Below are 22,401 nucleotides of genomic sequence, written 5' to 3'. Positions count from 1 at the left end.
CAAAAGGATAGTTTGTCTTTGAAGTTTGTCATTTTTTTTCTTTGAGTGATCAAATTGGTTAATAACTACTCATGAGTAACTTACCAAAGAAAAAATTAGTTTTTCAAAAATAGGACATTTCTATATTTTTATCCACAAAGGCTCAATGTTTTCATGTCTTTTGTTTTGTAAGAAATTATTGGCAACTTTGACACCAAAGCTCCTATCCCTTATTTGTCTCCAACAAATTCTATCCTTTTCATGCTCGCTAAGAGCTTTGATTAGTAAAGTTTTATTAATCACCCATGCTAGAAGGATACTCCTTTAAGTTGTACTATGCCACTGGCCATTTAGAAGAGTGTGGTGTCTAATTAACTATGAAAGATTAACCCAATTAGTTTCTCTATTTGTATAGAAGATAAGAAATTTATCAAGGGTAGTCCAGTATCTTGCCAAATTTTTTTGTTAGAATCACTATTGACCTTCTTACCAATACCTTTATAGAACTAATCCTAAGTTCTACAAATTGCTTACTAAATCATTGAGCAGTTTCATTTTTGAGTTATAGTTGGAATTTCATCATCATCACAACCATATTTTTGTCCTAAACATTTGATCCACAGTGCTTTAGATTTCTTAATCAAACCCAACATAACTTCATAACAAAAGCCATATTTTGTCTTTATAGATCTTTTATACTGAATTCCCCTAAATTTTTAGGTTTCTTCAATGTCTCCTATGAAATAATCTAAATCCTCCTTCTATTAGTGTCTTGATTCCAAAAGATACTTTTAGATAATAGCATAGTTTACATGAGCTAAATTGGAATAGATGACGAGACAATTTTGGTAAGAATTGTCCTACCTACCATATTAAGAAAATTATGTTTTAAGAAAGAAAATCTCCCCTTAAATTTAGAAACAAGTAGGTTGAAAGTTACTTTAGTGGCTCTAGAATAAGAAAGAGGAATACCAAGGTATTTTCCCAAGTTCATAGTGTCTCCAATCCCCAAAATCTAAATGAGTTCCACAACCCTATTTTGATGAACATTCTTTGAATAAAACGTTTTTGATTTGGCCAAGTTAATTTTATGCTCAGAGGCTTAGTAGAAAATTCTCATACACTCCTAAATAATCATCATTTGCTCAATAGACGATTTGGCAAAGAGGAATAAATCATTCGTAAAAAAAAAGGTAAGAAAGGAAGGGCTAGTTATAATAAATTTCAAGGGTTCCCAACTCCCTATTTCACATTGATGCTTGATAAGCTGACCAAGTCTTTCCATGTACAATACAAAGATATAGGGGATCAAGGGGTCACCTTTTTGAGCATCCCTAGAAGTTGTGTTTTTTTTTTTCATTACATATAATTCTGATGGTAGCAAAATTAGTGTAGGACATTATCAGTTGTGTCAAGCCCTTATCAATTCCTATACTAGTGAGTGTGTCTTCAATAAATTTCCAATCCAATCTATCCTAAGCTTTATCCATATCCACCTTGATGATGGTGTAACTCTTACCAAATCTCCTATTTTTCATAGAATGGATAGCTTCTTGGGTGATGATGACAGTATCATAATCTTGTTCGTCTTTTAAAAAATTTACTACTTTGAGGCAATAAATTGTTTAAAATGGGTCATAACCTATTGGCAAGGATTTTCGTTATGATTTTAAAGTTTATATTACATAATGAAATAGGCCTTAATTTTCTAATGGTGGAAGGTTTTTTAACTTTTGAAATCAAGACAATGTTGGTTTAGTTCAATATTGAAAGTTTTTTAGGATTTTAAAAGAATTTTTTCATCATTCTACAACTACTATCACCAACTAAATTCTAGCGAGAGTGGAAGAAGTTAGCTCAGATATTGTTTGTTTTTGGCTTTGAAAGCTCCTCTAGAATGTGCATTTTTTATATCCATATTGTTGAATCCTAATTTTGATGATCACAAAATAAGATAAGTTTTTGTATTTCAAGGAATTATAATCAAAGTTAATGGCTTGTAAGGGAAAATGGTAAACTTGCTCTGAATAAGACTTGAATTCTTATTCCCAAATAGAGCCCTTATACTTAAATAACCAAGAAAATTGAAACTAACTCTAAATTTAACTAATTGAGTTTCTTTATAAAGATTGAGCATTTGACTTAATCTTTATCTTATGTGAACCATTCTTATTGTTCTAAGAAGTATTTTAGTTGAATTTAGAATCAAAAATTCAAATTCTTAAAGCTTCTATGAGTTTTCTTGACTAAGATCCTTATTCTAGAATAAGGCTTATTCATGAATAGCTTATTCCCTTACCATATCCTTATTCCTAAGTATTAACACATTGTCATCTTCAAGATTTCTTTATTCCGGCGCAACCCTCTTTATTCTAGAATAGTGGCTACTCTTTTTGAACCTTGTCTCATATTGTTATTTCAAAACACCTTTGTTTAGTCAAGAATATAGAGCTTCATTTGGGAAATGAAGCTCTATAGATAACTGCCTATTCCTAAATAAAGCTCCATAGCTCCTTTACTTTAAAAGAGTCAACTTTATGGCGTCAACTACAGTGTTCTTGACTATTTTGGAACAAGTCGCTTTATACCAGAATATGCATGAAGGAAATTGCTATGTTTTTGAGTTGCTCTTAGTGTCTTCGAATCTCATTCCATACACATTCCTTTCACTTTTTGAGTTGTGTTAGCTCTCTAATCATCTAGATATCTTTTAAGCACAACTTAGGGTTAGATTAAACACTTCCTTATTATTCCAAAATCCTTATACTAGAATAGCCTTTGTTCTTTCGAAATAAACTCTCACCTAACTTTATTAGAACATTTATTGTAAAAAACCATTAATTTCCTTACTTTCTATGAGAGAGAAAACTTCATTATAAAGCATTATGTCATTGCCTCATCTCCAACGAAACTTAGAGGAGAGAAAATGATGACTCTAACAACTATATTCATGAGTCTAATTAATAGATCATTCTTGAAGAACATTATACAATGGTGCATTTACGAAGATTGTTAAAAAAAAAGAACAAACAACCAAGTTATTATGCAAGCTATTTCAATTATTGTTTCACTAACTTGCTGAGCTTATATTCATTGCAAGAGAGCTTGATTCATTGTAAATAAACTTTTTGAGAGAGTATTTAATAGAAGTAGTTCATTCTTGAAATTACTATATTTATCTTGTTTTATATTCTTGAAATTGAGGATCTTAAGCTCAAGAAGCTTAAGGGGAAATAATCATTACCTTTGTAAGGGTTGTGATTTGGACTTAAGTGTAAGTTTGGGAGTGTATTGAGACAACCAAAAGCCTGACTTAATCTTGGTAGGGTAAGTGGAGAAAATCACAAACGTAACTTGGGGACTGAATATAGGCTCAAGTAGTTGGAGCTAAACTAGGATGAATGATTTGTGCAAGCTTCTCTTCCCTACTCTCATTCATGTTTGGTGATATCTCTCTTAATTCATCCTTCTATTATACTTAATTACTCAAATTTCTATAAAATCCAATTCACCCCCTATTAGGCTAACTTTCACATGTTATCTGCATCCTTCAATTATATCAACAAGTTAGTGCTAATATCAAGTAAAATAATGTGCATAGTGAAATTAGTAGAAACCACAGGGTCTCTAGTATTCAATTATTTGAAAGAAATTATAATCCATATCCTTAAGTTGGTCTTGATCGTCAATCCACTAATTATATTCATTATTGAGGGCCTCAATGTGTTTCTTTTTTCTTTCCAGAACAGTTGAAGTAAGAAAGAACTTTTTTTTCCTTCATTTTCACTTGTACCTTAATTTTTGGTACTACTGGAGTTTCTCTTGTGCAAGAGGTTTATGATAAACAGTCCAACATTTTTTTTGTTTTATAGAGCCCATTAGTAACATTGTCTTTTCTTGGTCGATCAATGCCTTCATGTTGCCTATAAATCTCCCTCTTCATTTTGCGGATGTTACCTACCTTGTTATGGTTTCAAAGTCTAGCCTTATTAGTGAAACAAGCTAGTCTATCACTCTATTCTTGCCCTTGCCAAGCATTATACAAAAGCACACCAAAATCATCTTCAAGTCTAAGCAGCCTAGTACATGAAAGAAAATGATTTCTCTCTATTACTATATTGTCTTAACTCTAAGATAACATGCACATGATGGTCAAAATTGTATCTTTGATGAACATTTTTAATAGTAGGGTGAGAGAGAATCTAGTCTAGATTGCTAAAAGACCAATCTAATTTAACATTAAGATCAACCATATCTAAAGTTTATGTGTCACCTACAATCATAGGAGGCTCAATAAGACCAATATTTTGAATAAAATTTCAATAGGTGTTCCATGGCTTGATAGATATAGGTTCCTCACCTCCAAATTTACCATCAATAGAGAGTTAGCACTACTACAAAAATAGGCTTTGGTGGTATTTGAAATTTTAATCTTGTGGCATTTAATAAATGCTATAAATTTCAAAGCTATATTAGGTATCTCATGGTGTTTCATTAATTAATAAAACGATACGAGACTGACGTGAGAGCAAGGGCGTTTAGTTTTCTAAACGTCGCCTCTATCAATTTTTTTTTTAATTAGAGAGGTGGCGTTTTTTCCTAGAACAAATGCCATCTCTCTCAAACTCAGCTTAACAGAGGTGGCGTTTCTTCCTAGAACAAATGCCACCTATTTGTTATACTATTTTTTTATTCATAACACAATTGTAAATTTTTTTATGGCTAATAACTCTAGATATTTATAAAATTGTTATAATTAAAAAAATTTAAATTTAAATAGGTGGCGTTTCTAATGGGTAGAAACGCCACTATTTGACTATAAAGGTGGCATTTCTTCCCTGAAGAAACACCACCTCTTTGGTTCTTGAAGAAACGCCACCTAATGTTATTTTTTTAAAATAAAATTTTATAAATTAACATAAAAGATTGAATAATATATATCAACCAATCCAATAATTTACAAATAGTCCATTTATACAATAAAAAGAGACAGCTTTTTGATACTAACAAGAAGTCTATAACTACATTAATATAGTTAAGTTCTCTAAGATGTTGAAGACATATAATAAAAATTTCCAAAAGTTTCTACATTAATAAACCATTTAATAATTACCTACATTCTAGCGTCCTAAAGTTAAAACAAAAGATGATCATTCTTCAATTTGATCATAAATTTGCTCATCACTATATTCCAAGCACCTTGTATCCTCATAGTACTACAAAATATATTAAAAAATGATATCATAAGAAACTAAAAATAATAAAATTTAAATTGAGTTAAATTTCATACCTCAAATGAAATAGAAGTTTGACTATAAGGGATCACATCTTTCATGAATTTCATAATATAGCAATCACAATCATTGTTATTTAGTTAGAAAGGGCACTAAAAAATTCACGAAAATATAATGTAAATTTATGAACGAAATAAATATAGTCAATAATTTAATAATTCTCTAAAGTATAATTTATACCATGATTTTTGTCCATTGATAACTTTTAGAGAATTCTTTATTTCTGGAAAAGGGAAGTTCTTTGTGACCTCAAAAATTGTTCAATGCCCTAATAAAATAGAAAAAAATTAATTAATACTAATTGATGCAAATATATATAAAAATATGTAAAATAATTCTTATAAGTATAAATACTTACTTATTGAATAACCTCAACATATTAGGCTGATCCATTGTCATACCTTCAGATAGAGGATCCAAATAATAAATTAAAGGCAAAGGAATAGCCACAAGATTGATAACAATCAAAATCCAATGTTTCCTAAAAATTTTAAACTTTTGTTATGTCTTAATAAAATTGAGGTATTATACACAAAAGAAAAAAATAATCAATAAACTACTTACCCTGCATTGTAAGGAATTAAGAATAACATATGTTTTCCAACTTCTGCCTTCTCTGTGAACATTTCTTTTACAAGATTAGATGGACCCAATGTCGACTTATGACTAATATCATGGGGATTAATAAATGAAAATATATTTATTTTCTCCATGTCTTTCAGAAAAGAAATGTATAAATACATTGATAAATACCAAAAATTTGTATTAAAACCAATCATAACAAATGATAAAAACATCAATATCAAAGGATATTATAAAACAAGTACCTTATCAAAGTGTTGATAGCAGAAGCACTTGCCCATTCTCAATTAAGTATTTCCATGATGGTATTTCTATCAAGATATTCCCAACTATCTTTACAATAGATTTCTTCCTCAAATCTTATTTCAATTGTTTGGCCATTAGCAGTAAGCTTTGGCAAAAGAGACCGAAGAGCTTCACAACAATTATTAGCCCTTTTCATTTTTGAAGCTCCATGAGATACACTTTTTTGCTTATACATGGTATTTAATTCCTTAGAGATATTACCATGCGATTCAATTATTTTCTTATTTTTTAATTTTGATTGAGTCTGTAAAAATAATATAAAAAAACTAAGTCATCAAATTATAAGTACATGTAGCAAATTATAAAGAAGTTTGAATTATATAATTACCTTGTCAAATGACTCAATGAGATATAGAGGCCATGCAACAAAAGTCTCCTCTGCATTTTTAACCAATACAATATCTTCATTAAGAGGTATTGGTAACTTGGCATCATCATTAGTGCAAATGTCTACAGAAACTCATAATGTGCCAGGGTGTAATGGTATTGTATGTAAAGTGTCTTCAGTGAAATTGTAAACAATACCCATAGCAATTGCATTTTTAAAGAGAATTTTTGTGTACAATTTACATTTTGATTCCCCCCAGGAATAAAGAAAATTTTTAATAATTTATATTATAAAATTAAGAATATAATTAAAGTAGTGTAGAAAAAGTATTACCAGAGGGAGAGCGGGATGGTTTGACACGAAAGTACAGCTATCTCTCAAACTAGGGCTTTCAACTGCTGGAATTCTCACCAAGCCCTATTGCATCATATCATTCATTTGCTGAAATAACTTTTTATTTTGTTCTTGTAATTGACGATATTGTTCTTCATAATGCTGCTCATACATATTTTGTTCCAGCATTTGTTATCAAAATGCATTCATTTCCTCTTGCTGAATCATTTCCTCTTTCAACTCAGCAATTACACTCTTATTTGAGTATCTCCTACCACCGAAATAAGTGTGTGAACACCATATTTTGTCCAAATATTTTTTAAATTTAATAATAAATAATCAAAAAATATAAAAATATAAAAATATAATTTAATCTTTTTCTAGGATTATATTTTCAAAAAATAATAATAATCTTACTTAAATCTTTCAAAGCTCTCCCAAATTATCCCAATCATTCAAAAATATTGGGAGTCAATTTTTGAAAGTTAAACTTTTCTCTCTTTAAGTCTTATTTTTCAAAAATATATCTATCTATATGTGTGTGTGTTAATTTAATTTTAAAAAAAAATTAAAAGCAAAAAAAAAAAAGAAGGCTGGATGAAACGCTGATAGATCAGCATTTCATCACAAGCCTTATCCAGTTCAGGTGCAGCTGATACACTCAAAGAAATAACGTAGAATCAGCATTTCATCACAAGCCTTATGCGGTTCAGGTGCAGCTGATACACTCAGAGAAATAACATAGAAAGCAAATGAGCACAGACGCAAGATTAGCTAGAAAAAAAGAGCAAAAAAAGAATATACAAAGGCAGAGCCAAATGTAGCAGAAAAAGACAGAAACACAAGCAGAGAACGCCAGAAGCACACACAGTCATGAAATGGAGAAAGGAAAAACAAAGAGCAAAGAGCAATGCATGCAGCAGACAAAACACAAACTGTAGAAAAGCTTCACAGAGAGAACACGCGAACATGCAGTAGAAAAAAGAGAGAGATGCAAAGCAAGCAACCACAGCTCCAAAGCTTTGACCACGCAACAGAAAATAGAGCAGAGAGCAGAAAAAAACTGGACATGTACCCAGACTGCACACACGAAAACACACAAGAAAATCACAAAAACGCAGAGAGAGATTAGACACATGCATGCACAGCAAAATAGAGCAGAAGGAGCAGTAAGCAACCAGCATTCGTACATACACTTTCGGTCAGCAGAAAAAGAAACAAAATGAGAAAATGTAATATGCACACAAGTGGAAGGATAAAAAAGAGTAGACGCAGAAAACTGAGAGGGAGAGCTCATAACCGAGGAAAAGAAAGAGAGGAGGAAAACTGGAGGAGGGAGAGATAGAGAAAATGTGAAGAACAGGGGAGGAATGAGTAGGAAAATGAGGGCGAGACAAAGAGGAGGTTGGAGAAAAAGAGAGACCAAAAGAAGAGGGAGCAGCAGCAGAGAGACGTTACAGAAAAAAAAAAAAAGAGAAAAATAGAGCACAAATGAGCACATAGCATAGACGAAAGACAGAGAGTAAAAAGCTAAAAAAAGGGGCCAAACAACGACGTGAGAACAGAGCCTGTGAATGCAAAAGGGAGAAGAGAAAAAGAGAGAGACCAAAACTGAAGAGTGAGAGAGAGCGAAGAAAAACAGATTGCGAGAACAGACGAGGAAAACAAGAGAAAACATGAAAATAGAGAAGAAGTGGGAACAAGAGAGGATAAAAAACAGAGGGATAGGCAAAGGGAGAGATGGAGAATGAAAGAGCAGTGATAGAGATGAATGAGATGAGAAAACGAGAGAGAGAGAAAGAGCAGCAGCATCTATCGAGTAAAGAGGAAGTTGCTTCACACCTTCGGGAGAGAGAACATTAGCAGTGATAGTTTTCACACATTCTAGTAAACGTGAGGTTAGGACGAGGAATTTTCAGTACAAGGAAGGAGGAGTACTGGGCAGGAGAAGCAACATTCTGTGTCTATGAAGACTATAAATGAGGAAGGAGGATAGAAGCAAGATATGAGGAATACACACAAGGCAATAAGAGCAGAGATAAAATTCCAAGTAAAAATTTAATTTTATTCTTAATTATTTTAATTAATCCCATTACCTTGAAGAAAGTATGATGATGATTGTTAAAATGGAATGAATTTTCAAATGAAAACTTTGCTTGATGTCCTAATTAGCTTGATCTAAGTATCAATATATTCCTACCACAGATTTGTCTCTAATAATAAAGAAGTTATCCTACTTATTAGACCATGTATTTGAGTTGGATTTGTAAGATTGGTTTAGCATAAAAAGATCTCCTAGTAGGTGGCAGTAGAGTTTTGATCCTTAAGTCTATTTAAGGGCTCTTTTACTTAGCTTAACACTGTGTTTATTTTTATATATTTCACTATGCCTCCTTTCATCGTTGTGGATTAATATGCTATTATTTGAGCTTTTCTTATAAAAGGTCGAGGAGGGAATTTGATTTTTGAGGGTGTTTAATTTTTACAATTGGAATACAATAAAAAAAATGTATATATATGATAAAAAATTATTCATTATTTGATGTGTGAGATTTTAAGTATTTCCACAAGCATTAAAAATGATCCTATATCATGAAAATCAATAAGATTTCGCAGGTGTAAGGATCAATTTTGTTTATGATAATATGAGTTTCAAAGGCCCATCATTAAAATTAATTTTCTTTTTTAATTTAAATCAATAAAATATTTATGTCTCATGTGAGATTTCAAGAGTCTTTGTAGAGATTTAAGTTATGTTATTATCATGTGGGATAATAAATCCTCGTAGATATCGCAATTCTTAAATTATATGAATTTTGTAAAAAAAATAATAATAAACATTTTTTATATTATTAATTAATTAAATTAATAAATTTAAATTATAATCATATTATCTAATTAGATCTTTTAGTCATATGAGATTTTTGAATGTCTAAAGACCTCTAGAATAATCATCTTACTGGGAAAGTCAATAAGACTTCACAGGTATAGCGATTGAGATTTTCATGTTAAAAATGTAAATTGTACGATTACGCATTAAAATATATTTAAAAAATATATATATTATTTAATCCTTTATTGTGTGAGGATTTTGAATCTCCGCAGATATTTGAGATAATCATATTACCGTAAAAGTCAATAAAGCTTTGCAGGTATGATAATTAAGAGTTTTTTTTAAACAAAAAGTATATATGTACATACATGCTTAAAAAAATTATTATTAATACTTAAAAATATACATAAGAATATAAATAAATAAATTAAGTTACTAAATTCTTTTATCGTGTGAGATTTTAAAATCTTTACAGATATATAGAATAATTATATTATCGTATAAGCCAATAAGGCTCTGCAAATATTGCGATTGAATTCCCATCATAAAATATAGAAAAAATAGAAATGAAAATAATTTTTAAACCCTTTTCTTTTCTTTATTCCAAAAATTTAAAAAAATTGAGAATATAGTTAAAATTAAATCACTTTTTATAATTTAAAACACACATATCAAAATTTTAGAAATTGTTTCATTTACAAAATGGTGAATTATTTCTAATTAATTTCTCTTAAAAAAAAAATATTTTCACCCACAAACTTATAAGCCCGAACTACATGGACTTTAATTCCATCACAGGGTATGTAGGCCTCAGAGTCAGATTCTGAGTCAAGTCCTCCCTCATAAATAAATAAATATTTCTCACTTAATTCTTATCATTTTATATCAAACACACCAATATAAAAGGGATAATTAAAATAATTTTAAAACCATATTAATATAGCACAATAAATTTCATGTAACCGTTCTTAGGAACAGGTGTTGTAGGGTGTCTAATACCTTTCCCACACTCAACCGACTCTCGAACCTATTTTTTGTTTTCACAGACAACCCTTATCCACCATTTAACAGTTTCCCAAGATTTTTTTCAAAATTTTGATGGCGACTCCCATTTCTTTGGTATTCCTTCTAAAGATCGAAACTTCTACTCTTGTGCCGTCCGCGTCGCATTTTTCGGGTGTGACAAAGTGGTTTAGGTAACACCAAAACCAACCCCTCTGACATGAATCGAGACTTCTGGAACATTTAATGCCTTGCTAAGGATATCTTCATGATCAAATTGTTGTGCTTCTTCTGACCTTTCTTGTGATAAATTTTGCTATTATATAAAATATGAGATTTAGTTTCTCACATAAAATATTATATTTAAACAAGAATTAAATATTAATATTTACATAAGTCTACCAAACTTGCCTCACATTGTCATCTTCAATTTCACCTTTTGAATTTAGTCATCCTTCAATTCACACTTTATGTCTTGAAAGTTGTTCACAATTTAAATTATCTTTTTTTATCTACATATTAAAATAATTAACTAAATTCATAAATAATTCAAACATATAAAATAGATGCATGTAATAAGTATTAAATATAAGATATGTACTTTATCTTGTTCAATGAATGCGTATCCTTTCCATCCCCTTTTAAAGCGATATTTTTGGCTTTCTACTAATTGACGGTATCACTCACTTTTCAACTGTTGAAATGAAAATTAAATTCATGTTAATTTTATATAAACAAAACTATATTTAATTGGCTAAATCTAGCGTTAATTACCTTAAATTCTTTGTTGTGTGCACTATAACAAATTCATCCCAATCTTCTTGAGATATGATCCCATCATAAAGTTCCAGTGGATGTTTAATGATATTTTTATTATTATCTATTAAATACCACTTGCAAATATCTGCACAAAATTTCCTAAGAAGAACCCTAGCTTTTTTGAGGACATATGAATCTCATCAAGCTCAAAACAAGACTGAAAGAAAGATTAAAAATAATTTAGATCACTAAATGTGAAGGAAAAAATAATCAAAAAAGATAAAATTTAAATGACTTCTTTTTTTTACCTCAACTTGTTCCCATATGAATCTCTTGTACTCATTCAGAACTTTTCTCCAATCAGTAAATGTAATAAGCACATGGTCTCGAGCTATAGCTCCAATATAATTGAATAATTTTTCTCCATTTGGTTTTATCGGTTGACCCTTGATATGCCAACCAACTTGTAGCTTTATTCCCATGCTTCTATTTCTGATCAACTTGGCTATCACAGTTCTACCAGGATGAACATCTCGAAACATTTTCTCCTTTGCTGCTTGAGGATCTTCATCATTTGAACTGGTATGAGGTCCATCATCACTCTAAGAACTCATTATCCTTCAAGTTAAAAATGATACATTAACATATGCATAAGTAGAACAAATAAGGTAAATTAATTTTGAAAGAAGTAAAAATGAAAAATAAAATTACTTTTCTGTTTTTCCTTTGTTTGATTTAGACTTAACAGGTCAACCCATATCCCATCTCTATGATCATCTCTCATGTACAAGCACTTATCTTTAATTAAATCATTATCAAAAGATTGAATTGTCCCACAGAAAGGATCACCTTCAATATTCATATCTTCATTACTATGAGCTTCATCATCATCGTCATGTTTTTTGTTTGACAAAAGTACAATAGACCAATTCTTTTTTGTAGGATTAGGAATAAAAACACTTGTTGAGCTTGCAAAGCTAAAATAAAGGGTTATCTCTATACCCATCTTTAAAGAGATCCACGTGAATAAATCCAAAATCATCAATTCAGAATTCACTATAATTGTTAACCCACCTATATCCAAAGACTGGCACCCTAAACATAGAGTAATCCAACTCCCATATATGTTCAATGACACTAAAGTATGACATTTCTGCATAGATAGGGTTGGTGTCTTTTGAACTGGATACATGTAGACCACTAGCAATAAGCATTACTTAGCTATTCTGCATTGTGCTTTGATTATCTTGTTCTTTGGTATAGAAAGTGTAACCATTGATTACGTAACTAGTGTAAGATAAAACTTGTAAACTCGGCCCCTTGGCCAGCCATCTTAATCTTTCAGAAACATTATCAGGATCTCTCTCCAACTCCTTAAGAATGCGACTTCTAAACCACTTTATAAATCATCGATTCTGTTCTTTTGTTACAAAATTCTCATTTCTAACACCAAATATTTCTCTAAGAGTATCCTTATGTTCTTCCATAAATGGCTTAACTTCTTTAGTGTTGTGCAGAATATATAGATGAGCTTGTTCACATTTGACTGTTGAGATGCTAACAACTTTTTTCCAATTATTCCTTTCCCTGATCTTCGTCCATCATGACGATACTTTAGGATCTCTATAGCATCAATGTTGGACAAATAATCTGTACACAATTCAACTACTTCTTCGACCATGTACCGTTCAACGGTACACCCCTCGGGTCGATATCTATTCTTTACATAGCCTTTTAATATTTTCATGTAACGCTCAATCAGGTACATCCATCTTAAATATGCTGGCCCACACATTTGAACTTCTTTGACTAAGTGGACAATCAAATGAACCATGATATTAAAGAATGAAGATGGAAAATATATTTTAAGTTCACATAGGGTCAAAATGATTTGCCTTTGTATACAATTAAACTACTTATAAAAATATTATTATATTTATTAATATTAATAATTATAATCAAACAGATACTAAATAATAGGAAAAATAATAATTAAATATTTAATTAAACATTATTTATTAATATTTGGTATATTATTTTTTTTTAATAAATGATGTAGAGAGGTGGCGTTTGTTTGAATAACAAACGCCACCTCTCTGACTAAAAATTATAAAAAAACTAACATATTTATTATCAATTAGTAAATATTTATTTAAAAATAGATATATGTAAACAATTAAAGTACTAAAAAAGTTCTTATAAAATAAATTTATTACTATTAATAATTAGCTATATCATTTAATAATTTTAACCAAACAGATACTAAATATTAGAAAAAATAATACTTAAATATTGAATTAATCTTTATTTATTAATATTTACTATATTATTTTTTTATTAAATGATGTAGAGAGGTGGTGTTTGTCTATAGTATAAACGCCACCTCTCTCCTAAACATTAAAAAAGAATTTATATTATTTAATAACGATAAATAAAAAAAATAATTTGATAATAAATCGTAGAGGTGGCGTTTATAAGGCCTACAAACGCCACCTCTCTACTCAAATATATAAAATATTTAAATTAATTTATAATGTTATATAATAAATAATCTAAGTATATTATAAAAATATTAAGAGTAAAAATATTTTTATAATAGTTTAAGGAGAGAGGTGGTGTTTGATTTTCAACCAAATGCCACCTATCTCAATAACAATAAATCAAATATTATTTACCTATTAAATAAAAACAAAAAATTACAACTCAATAAAATTAATTTATTATTGTGTAATAAAATGATCAATACCTGAATTTGTATCATTTAAGAATATATGTAGATTAATAGTGATAGTTACTACATATTTTATTTAGTAATTTTTTTAGATTGGTGGCGTTTGAAGTTTGTAGAAACGCCACATCTTTAAGTTAGTTATTAACTTTCTTCATAAATCAGAGAGGTGGCATTTTCATATAAAAGAAACGCTACCTATATTGTTTTGAATTATTAAAAAATTGTGTATTTATAATAAAATAATTATATATTATTATAAAGAAAAATAATTATTTATAAAGAAGTAGAGAGGTGGCATTTAAATACTGAAATGCCACCTAGTAGTTGATTAACATAATTCTGTGGCATTTCATTTCAAAAACGCCACCTTTGTGAATTTATTATAATTGTAAAATAAAAATATAATTTAAAAGCTGTGGCATTTGATGAAACAAACGTTACCTTTCTTCTTTAAATTTGAGATTAATAACGTTTCATTTTTTTATTAATATAAAATGCATACTATTAAATATCATTTCTATAGTAGTATAGGTATCGAAATAACCTAAAACTAACCAGGCTCCTTCGATTGTTTCTTTAATGGCTTTTAATTAATCCCAAAGTGACTTTGTTTTTTTGCATATGGTCTCTCCATAAACAAAAGAGATAAAAAGTATCTCTTTATTCTCAACACTAGTGACCTTATAGTGAAATTGGTTGAGGCTTAGAGTATTGCCACTATAAAAAATGCATATTAGAATGTTGATGTTGGAGTGCTTATAAAAAAAATGCTCTAAAAAAATGCGGCTAAATATACCAAACAGTGCTATAGAATGTTAAGTCTTTTAGAGCATTTTCTTTAAAAGGTGCTCTGAAAGAAAAAAAAAATTAATTTTTAAATATTGTACTCCATTTTACACCAATTCTACTAAAAAAATGCTCTGGAAGGGTATCATTTTCTAGAGCACTTTTATGTTAAAATGCTCCAAAATGTCCTTTAAAATATGTTATAAGAGTTTCTTTATAATTTAAGTGAATGTGTTAGTCATTTTATTATTAATTAATTTTTTATATTATTACTTGAAATATCATAACTATTTTAGATTTCAATATAAATAATCTACAAAATGTTATATTATAATGTTATTTATCTAAAACATTTCTTCTATAACTAATTAATTAATATTAACTATGTAAATTTAATATAAATTTAAATTTTAATTAAATTATTACTTAAAATATTATTTATTATTTTTTATAATCAATAAATTAATTATTCAATAAAATTAAAATGCAATTTTTAATATTAACATTTTATTTTTTTAATATATACCCGATATAGAAAGCAAGGCCTTATGGAGTGCTCCATGTGAAGTATTCTAGAAGACAGGAAGTTTCAAAGCACTTTTACGTGTCAATTGTTGGCACTAGCAAGTAAAATCATAGTTTGAGTTGTGTCCAAAGATACTATTGTTACGAGCAATTCTGCCACACTAGGCTAATCCCATGGCAATTCCTTAGTATTAAACAGACTCTTCCTGCAAAATGAATAGGGACACAATACAATGAAAATTCATAGAAAAACTCAAGCAATACCAGCACTAATGAAGCAATGAGATAAAGGAGGAGAGAAAGCTCATCATCAAGGCTCTCTAGAAAACATGTGGTAAGCATTACATTTTATAAGCAGATATCTCAAAAATTGGGCAATAAAACACATTAAACACAATTAAAAACAACTTCATGTAATAATATAATATGGTTTAATATATATGTTACAACTTAAATTTATTTAAATAGTATTTAATATTATTAAATTATAATAATTTCTTTTGGAATGCTCATAATTATTTTATAATATCCAACAATGCCCACATATTTTAAAAGGAAGGAAAATTTTTGGGAAAACTATTTGATACAAATAATTTTGTATTTGATACAAATAATTGCATCAAAATAATTTCCAAAATTTCAAAAACTACCAAATACCACATCTAACTAGTGCGCAATTGTATATGAGAACTCATTTCTCCTTTAAGCTAATTTATTGGCTCAAGTTCACATCTTAGTGTCCATAAACTAAGACCTCCATTCATTTGAGCAACATGGGACTTTTCTTTCTTGACACAATTGCAACAATACCCTACATGTGTCAAAAGGATTATTATCATCTAAGTTATTCACATGAAAAATAATCACTTCGAATCTGGTGTCTTTCAACTTGAACCAAATCTAGACTAATAAAACTTAACACACAGAAAAAGTTAGTGTAACTTTGTTACTAAACCAACAGATCTTGGTTGTATATTAGAGGTTTTATTAGTTGGACTATACCCCCATAATTTCCACTGTTAACGATGGTTTTGCAAGTTGTTGGCCATGCGCATGCCTAGTTTTGACAAATGCTCTAGATATTTTACCACGATCTCATAGGAACAGCCTCACTCCACATTCGTATAGGTGATTTCATCAAGTGTGTTTGCAATGAATACACCATTCATAAGGACTATGAAAATTATTAAGAGCTTTTGCTCAGCCTCTGATCAATGCATTCTAGCACTTTTTCAAGCTATAAGAAGGGATAGAAAATTTAGTGCTAGCAAAAATAACAAGTGACTTGTTTTTACCCATTGAACCTTCTTCATAGGATCTCCCACAAAAGTTAGGTTGCCATCATTGTTAATTTCAAATAGGCTTGAGTCCCATTCCCCTTAGCATTTTAATAATTAATTTCTTCCTTAAGGGCTTGTTAATGGATCTGCCATGTTTATATCTAATCTCATACAGTCAATTGAGATAACTCCTTCTATTAGCATGCTTAACCGTATCTCAAATGATGTCTACTTGTGCCATTGTTTTCTTTACAGTGACTATTGCCATTTAGCAATCACAAATCATTGACATGACATATGTCGATTTTATTCACAATAGCATATTCATTGAGAAGATTCTCAACTACTTAGGCTCATTACTAGCCAACTTCAGAGAAAGCTACTTTGGTTCACATAATATGTTTTTTGGCCACCAATGGATCTTTCCACATAAAAAAAATTCAGTTACTTCATTATATCATTTTAATATGTAACATCCTAAAAATTTTAAAACTCGGATTTATTTTAAAAATAAAATATTTTTAATTAAATTAAAATTTAGAATAATTTGATAGAGGCTAGAGTTTGAATTTTACTAAGCAAAAGTTTGGTTTTATTTGATTTTTTAACTATGGAAAAAATTACCAAAGTTGACCCGGGCTTTTGTGCAATAATAAAAAATGTTGGGCCATTTCTTGTAATTTTCCCTAAACTTTTAGATCAGCAATTTAAAGACTAGAATGATTGTAGAAAACACAAAAAATGAACAAGAAAAGAAACGCACAAACGAGAGAGAGAGAGAGAGAGGAAGAAGAAAGGAGAAAGAGAGGGAGTTAGGTTTGGATCTAGGAGTCTTTGCGACCGTTGCGAGCTCGGCTACATGATAGTAAACTCCCTACTTCAATCTTCTTCCCTTTCTCTTGATTTTCTTCAAATTTTTAAAAGAGAAAATTTTTGGATTTTGATTCCAAAGGCTTTATTCTTGTAAGCTTTTGTTTCTTTGGATCCTAGGGAGCATGTTTTGAGTTTCTATATAGTAATCTAATGTTTTGAGTGGATAATTGGATGAAAAGAGGTGTTTTGGGCACAAATTAAACCCTGAGAGATTGGGTTTTGCTCTTCAATGATTTAAGCTTATTAATTTAGTTATAATTTTGCTATTTAAGCCCAATAAGATTTAAATTAAGGTTTGGTTTTCATTATAAGGGCTAATGGTGAAAGTTGGTGGTACAAAGTAAAGGTTTTTAATTAATAAAAAAATTATATAAATTGGAAATTAGCCTAATGATGGCTAATAAATGGTTTTGGTGGTTAAGTGATACTATATGAATGGTTGGTTTAATATATGGACCATTAGAATGGATTATGACTCAGTGACCCAAGTTGTGTGGTATGAGTTATAGTCTTCATTAATGCTATTTGTCATGATAAGTGATGCGGATCACTTATATGTTGTAGGAATTGTTGGTGGAATTTGTTCAGAAGTTAATGAACAAGCTGAGCCCTATTTTATGCAAGGGGAACCCTTTTGGTACTAAAGGGTTGAGGTAACAAGGGAATTTATATTTCTTATTACTTTATTTTAGCTATTTTTGAATAAATATTACTAGCTATCATGCATTACGTGTTTTAAAAGATTAAATGTACATTTTGGGGGTTTAAGATCCATTTTGAGAAATGGCACCCAGGTGGTCAAATTTTGATGTATGGGATTTTTCCATCATTTGAATGTTCTATCAGGTGTTTTTAGTCTTATTTGATATGTCCAAAGTGTTTCCACAGGTTTGTGACCATTTGGATGAGATTTGGACAATTTTGAAAATGGTTTTTACCAAAAAGCTGCACTTTTGCATCCAGGTGTCCAAATCTTAATCCGACCATTGGATTTCTCTAAAATTTGGGTCATAAGTAAAACCTTTTCTAAGCTTCGTGTGGGATTTAAAATCATGTCGATTAGATATCAGATGGAGAAACAGCACACTCCGAAATTTAGTCTGGAGGTGTTGTCCTGATAGCATTTCATTACTGTCATGACAGCTACAGTAGTGATATTGTAACCTACATAAAATTCAATCCGTCCGTTGGATCTTTTCAAAATTTGGTATGCTAATAGTATTCTTTAAAAGTGACATGTGGGCTTTGTAATCACACTGATCGGAGGTCGGATGATGAAATAGTGTACTCTGAAATTTGGTCCGAAAGTGTTGTCATGACAGCTTTTTAGCTGTCATGATAGCAAAAGTGATCAAATTTATAACATGTCCAATTTCTAACCCGACTGTTGGATCTTTTTGAAATTTGGTACACTTATAGTACCCTTTGAATGTGACGTGTGAGCTTTAAAATTTCTTTGATCGGTGATCGGAAGACAGAACGGTGCCTCCCTGAAATTGACTCGGGAGGGCTGTCATGACAGCATATTTTTATCCTTCTTTCATCTAACTTGCTTCCGTGCGCTATAGGTAGAACTTATAAAATTTTTTAAAGGCTTTAAATGTTTAATTTGCAATTGTGTATTTGCTTAGTGATTTAAATAGTTTGTTTCCTAAGTTGATTTTAGGATTAATTCCTTAACCACACTTAGTTTATTTGAATTGTGTGATTTTTGGATAACACTCGGGGCAAGTGTTACATTTGTTATTTGTTTTAGGTTTATGATTCTTCTTTCCTACTTGGCACCTTAAATACATTACTTTTATGCTCTTTCCCTTCTGCCACTAACCTGGACTAATATTATTTTTCTTTCTCTGGCTTGTTCCTTTAGGAAGGGAGAAAGGTCCATACACTTGTGACTATACACCTTTCAGTTGTAACATGGCTCGAAGAGGAAGGGGTAGATCGAGGAATGAGGAACGACCACCACCTCTACCTCCTCCGCCTCCGCCTCCGCCTCCACCTCCACCACCACCACCATAGGGGACAGATGCAGTTATGGCTAGGCTTCTTAAAGTTATAGTGGATATATAGCAAAATCTTAGAAGTCATATTGTTCCAGATCAACATGTTGACCTAAGTGCTAGGCAGGGATCTTCTAGTATTATGGGAGCTCATACACCAGTTACAAATAATCGAGAGGATGACATATCCAAACCTTGGAAGGAATTCCCTCGCTCTAATCCAACCGCATATGATGGTAGTATGCTTGATGGGAAAGCTGAGGAGTGGTTAGATCGGATGGAGCAGTTATTTACTGTAGTGAGGTGTACATCTGAGTAGAGGGTTATCTTGGCTACAATGCAGCTTGTTAGTGAAGCCAAGCATTGGTGGGATTCTGTTAAGCCCACGGATGGAAGATCTATGACTTGGGCCGAATTTAAGGAAAGATTTTATGATTTTCACTTTCCACCAGCTTTCAAAGATGAGAAAGAGGCAGAGTTTCATGTATTTCAGTAGGGGGACTTAGACGAGGAGACTTTTATGAGAAAATTCAATCAGCTGTCAAGGTTCTCAACATATCTAAAGGCTTCTAATGATAACAAGTAGAAAGCAAAGAGGTTATTAGAAAAGATAAGGCCAGAATATCGCCAGCAGCTATCTTTGTTAGGCAAGGTGACATATGATGAGATATGCAATCATCTAAGGATTGCCACTCGTCGAGGCCGAGACACTGAGAGTAGTCGGAGTAGGGATACATGAGGTCGATTTTCTTTTGGGTTGGCTCCTACTGGTAGTGTATCCAAGAGAATGGGTTTTAGCTCTGGTTCTTCTTCTGGTGGCTACTTTAGAATCGAGTCTTCTTCTGCTTCTAGTAATCAGAATTTAAATAGGGGTTCAAGATTACAAGGTAATCGGGGTGGTAATATGGGATCTGGGGGTTCTCATTTCTCTGGGAATGCTCTAGCACGTTCTTCACAGGCCAGTCAGTCCCTAATTCTGAGCACAACGAGGTCACCTTGCGATGGATGTGGTAAGGCTCATTATGGTCGCTACTTTGCTTGTTATAAGTGTGGAAAGTTAGGCCATTTGATCTGTGACTACCCTGATTTACATGAGAGCTCAAAACGGAGGAATGTGATTCCTGGTAGAGTGTATAGTGTATACAATATCTCAAGAGGAGGCTAGGAAGTTGTTGAATCTAATCACTGGTATGGTTTCTATTTGTGGCCTCGATTTAGAAGCTTTGTTTGATTGTGGTGCGATGTATTCTTTTATTTCTGTTAAGCGCTTAGATAGAATAGGTATGCCTGTTGACCTGTTGCCCCATGATATAGAAGTTTCCTCTACTTCTGGTTTAGTTGGTCGATCTAATGTGGTGTGTAGGACTAAGATGACTTTTAATAGGCGATCAACTTAGGTGAATGTGATCAGATTACCTATGTAAGGGATTGATTTAATTATCAGTATGGATTGGCTAACAACTTATGGTGCTGTCTTAAATTGTGTGGCTAAGACAGTGACTTTGGTAGAAGTACTGGAAGTGATCGAGGAATACCCTAGTCATTCTTGTTTTCTTTCTTTTTTGTAAGCTGAAAGGTTGATTGAGCAGGGTTGTGAGGCTTACATGGTAGTGCTCGCTACCCAAGGGTCTGAGATAGGTATAGTGGATGAAATTGAGGTTGTTAGGGAGTTCCCAGAGGTGTTTTCTGAGGATGTATCAGGATTACCTCCAGAATGTGAGGTTGAATTCTCGATTAACCTGGTATTAGGGACACAACTAATTTCAAAGGCTCCCTATAGAATGGCTCCTTCAGAGTTAGCTGAGTTGAAGAAACAACTTAAGGAGGTGTTAGATAAGGGATTTATTAGACCTAGTGTTTCTCCTTGGGGATCTCCTGTCTTATTTGTGAAGAAGAAGGATGGTAGTTTAAGATTGTGTATCGATTACAGGCAGTTGAATAAGGTTACGGTGAAGAACAAGTACCCACTGCCTCACATCGATGATCTCTTAGATCAGTTTTTAGTTATTTCGAGTTTTTAGTTATGCCATTCGGGCTGACTAATATGTCTGCGGTTTTCATGGACTATATGAACCGCATTTTTCAACCTTTTTTGGATCAGTTTGTGGTGGTTTTTATTGATGATATACTGATCTACTCTAAAGATGAGGAACAACATGCCAGACACTTGAGGATTGTCCTAAGGTCTTTGTAAGATTATAAGCTATATGCCAAGCTCAGTAAGTGTGAGTTTTGGATAAGAAAGGTTAGGTTCTTAGGACATATCGTGTCAGTAAATGGTATTGCAGTTGATCCATATAAGGTTGAAGCAGTCATGCAATGGGAGAGACCAAAATTAAAAACTGAGATCCGTAGTTTCCTGAGGTTAGCAAGTTACTACTAACGTTTTATCAAAGTTTCTCTCAGATTTCTATGCCTTTGACTAGACTCACAAGGAAGGATAGGCTATTTATCTGGGATGATAAGTGTGAGACAGCTTTTCTTGAGTTGAAAGAAAGGTTAACGACAGCTCCGGTGTTGGTGATTTCGGATCCTCAAAAGCCTTATGATATGTATACTGATGCCTCTCATAAGGGTCTTGGTTATGTTCTAATGCAAGATGAGAGGGTAGTGGCATATGCATCTAGACAACTTAGACCGCATGAGGAGAATTATCCAACACATGATCTCGAGTTGGCTGCGGTGGTCTTTGCATTAAAGATCTAGCGTCATTATCTTTATGGAACAGAGTTCAGGGTCATGAGCGACCATAAAAGTCTCAAGTACCTGGTGGATCAAAAGAGCTGA

This window comes from Prosopis cineraria, unplaced genomic scaffold (genome assembly GCF_029017545.1).
Source record: "Prosopis cineraria cultivar Desert tree isolate PC_DT_omini unplaced genomic scaffold, ASM2901754v1 PC11, whole genome shotgun sequence".
In the NCBI taxonomy this organism is placed as follows: Eukaryota; Viridiplantae; Streptophyta; class Magnoliopsida; order Fabales; family Fabaceae; genus Prosopis; species Prosopis cineraria.
The sequence above is the reverse complement of the archived record's forward strand: the minus strand, read 5'-3'. Positions refer to the sequence as shown.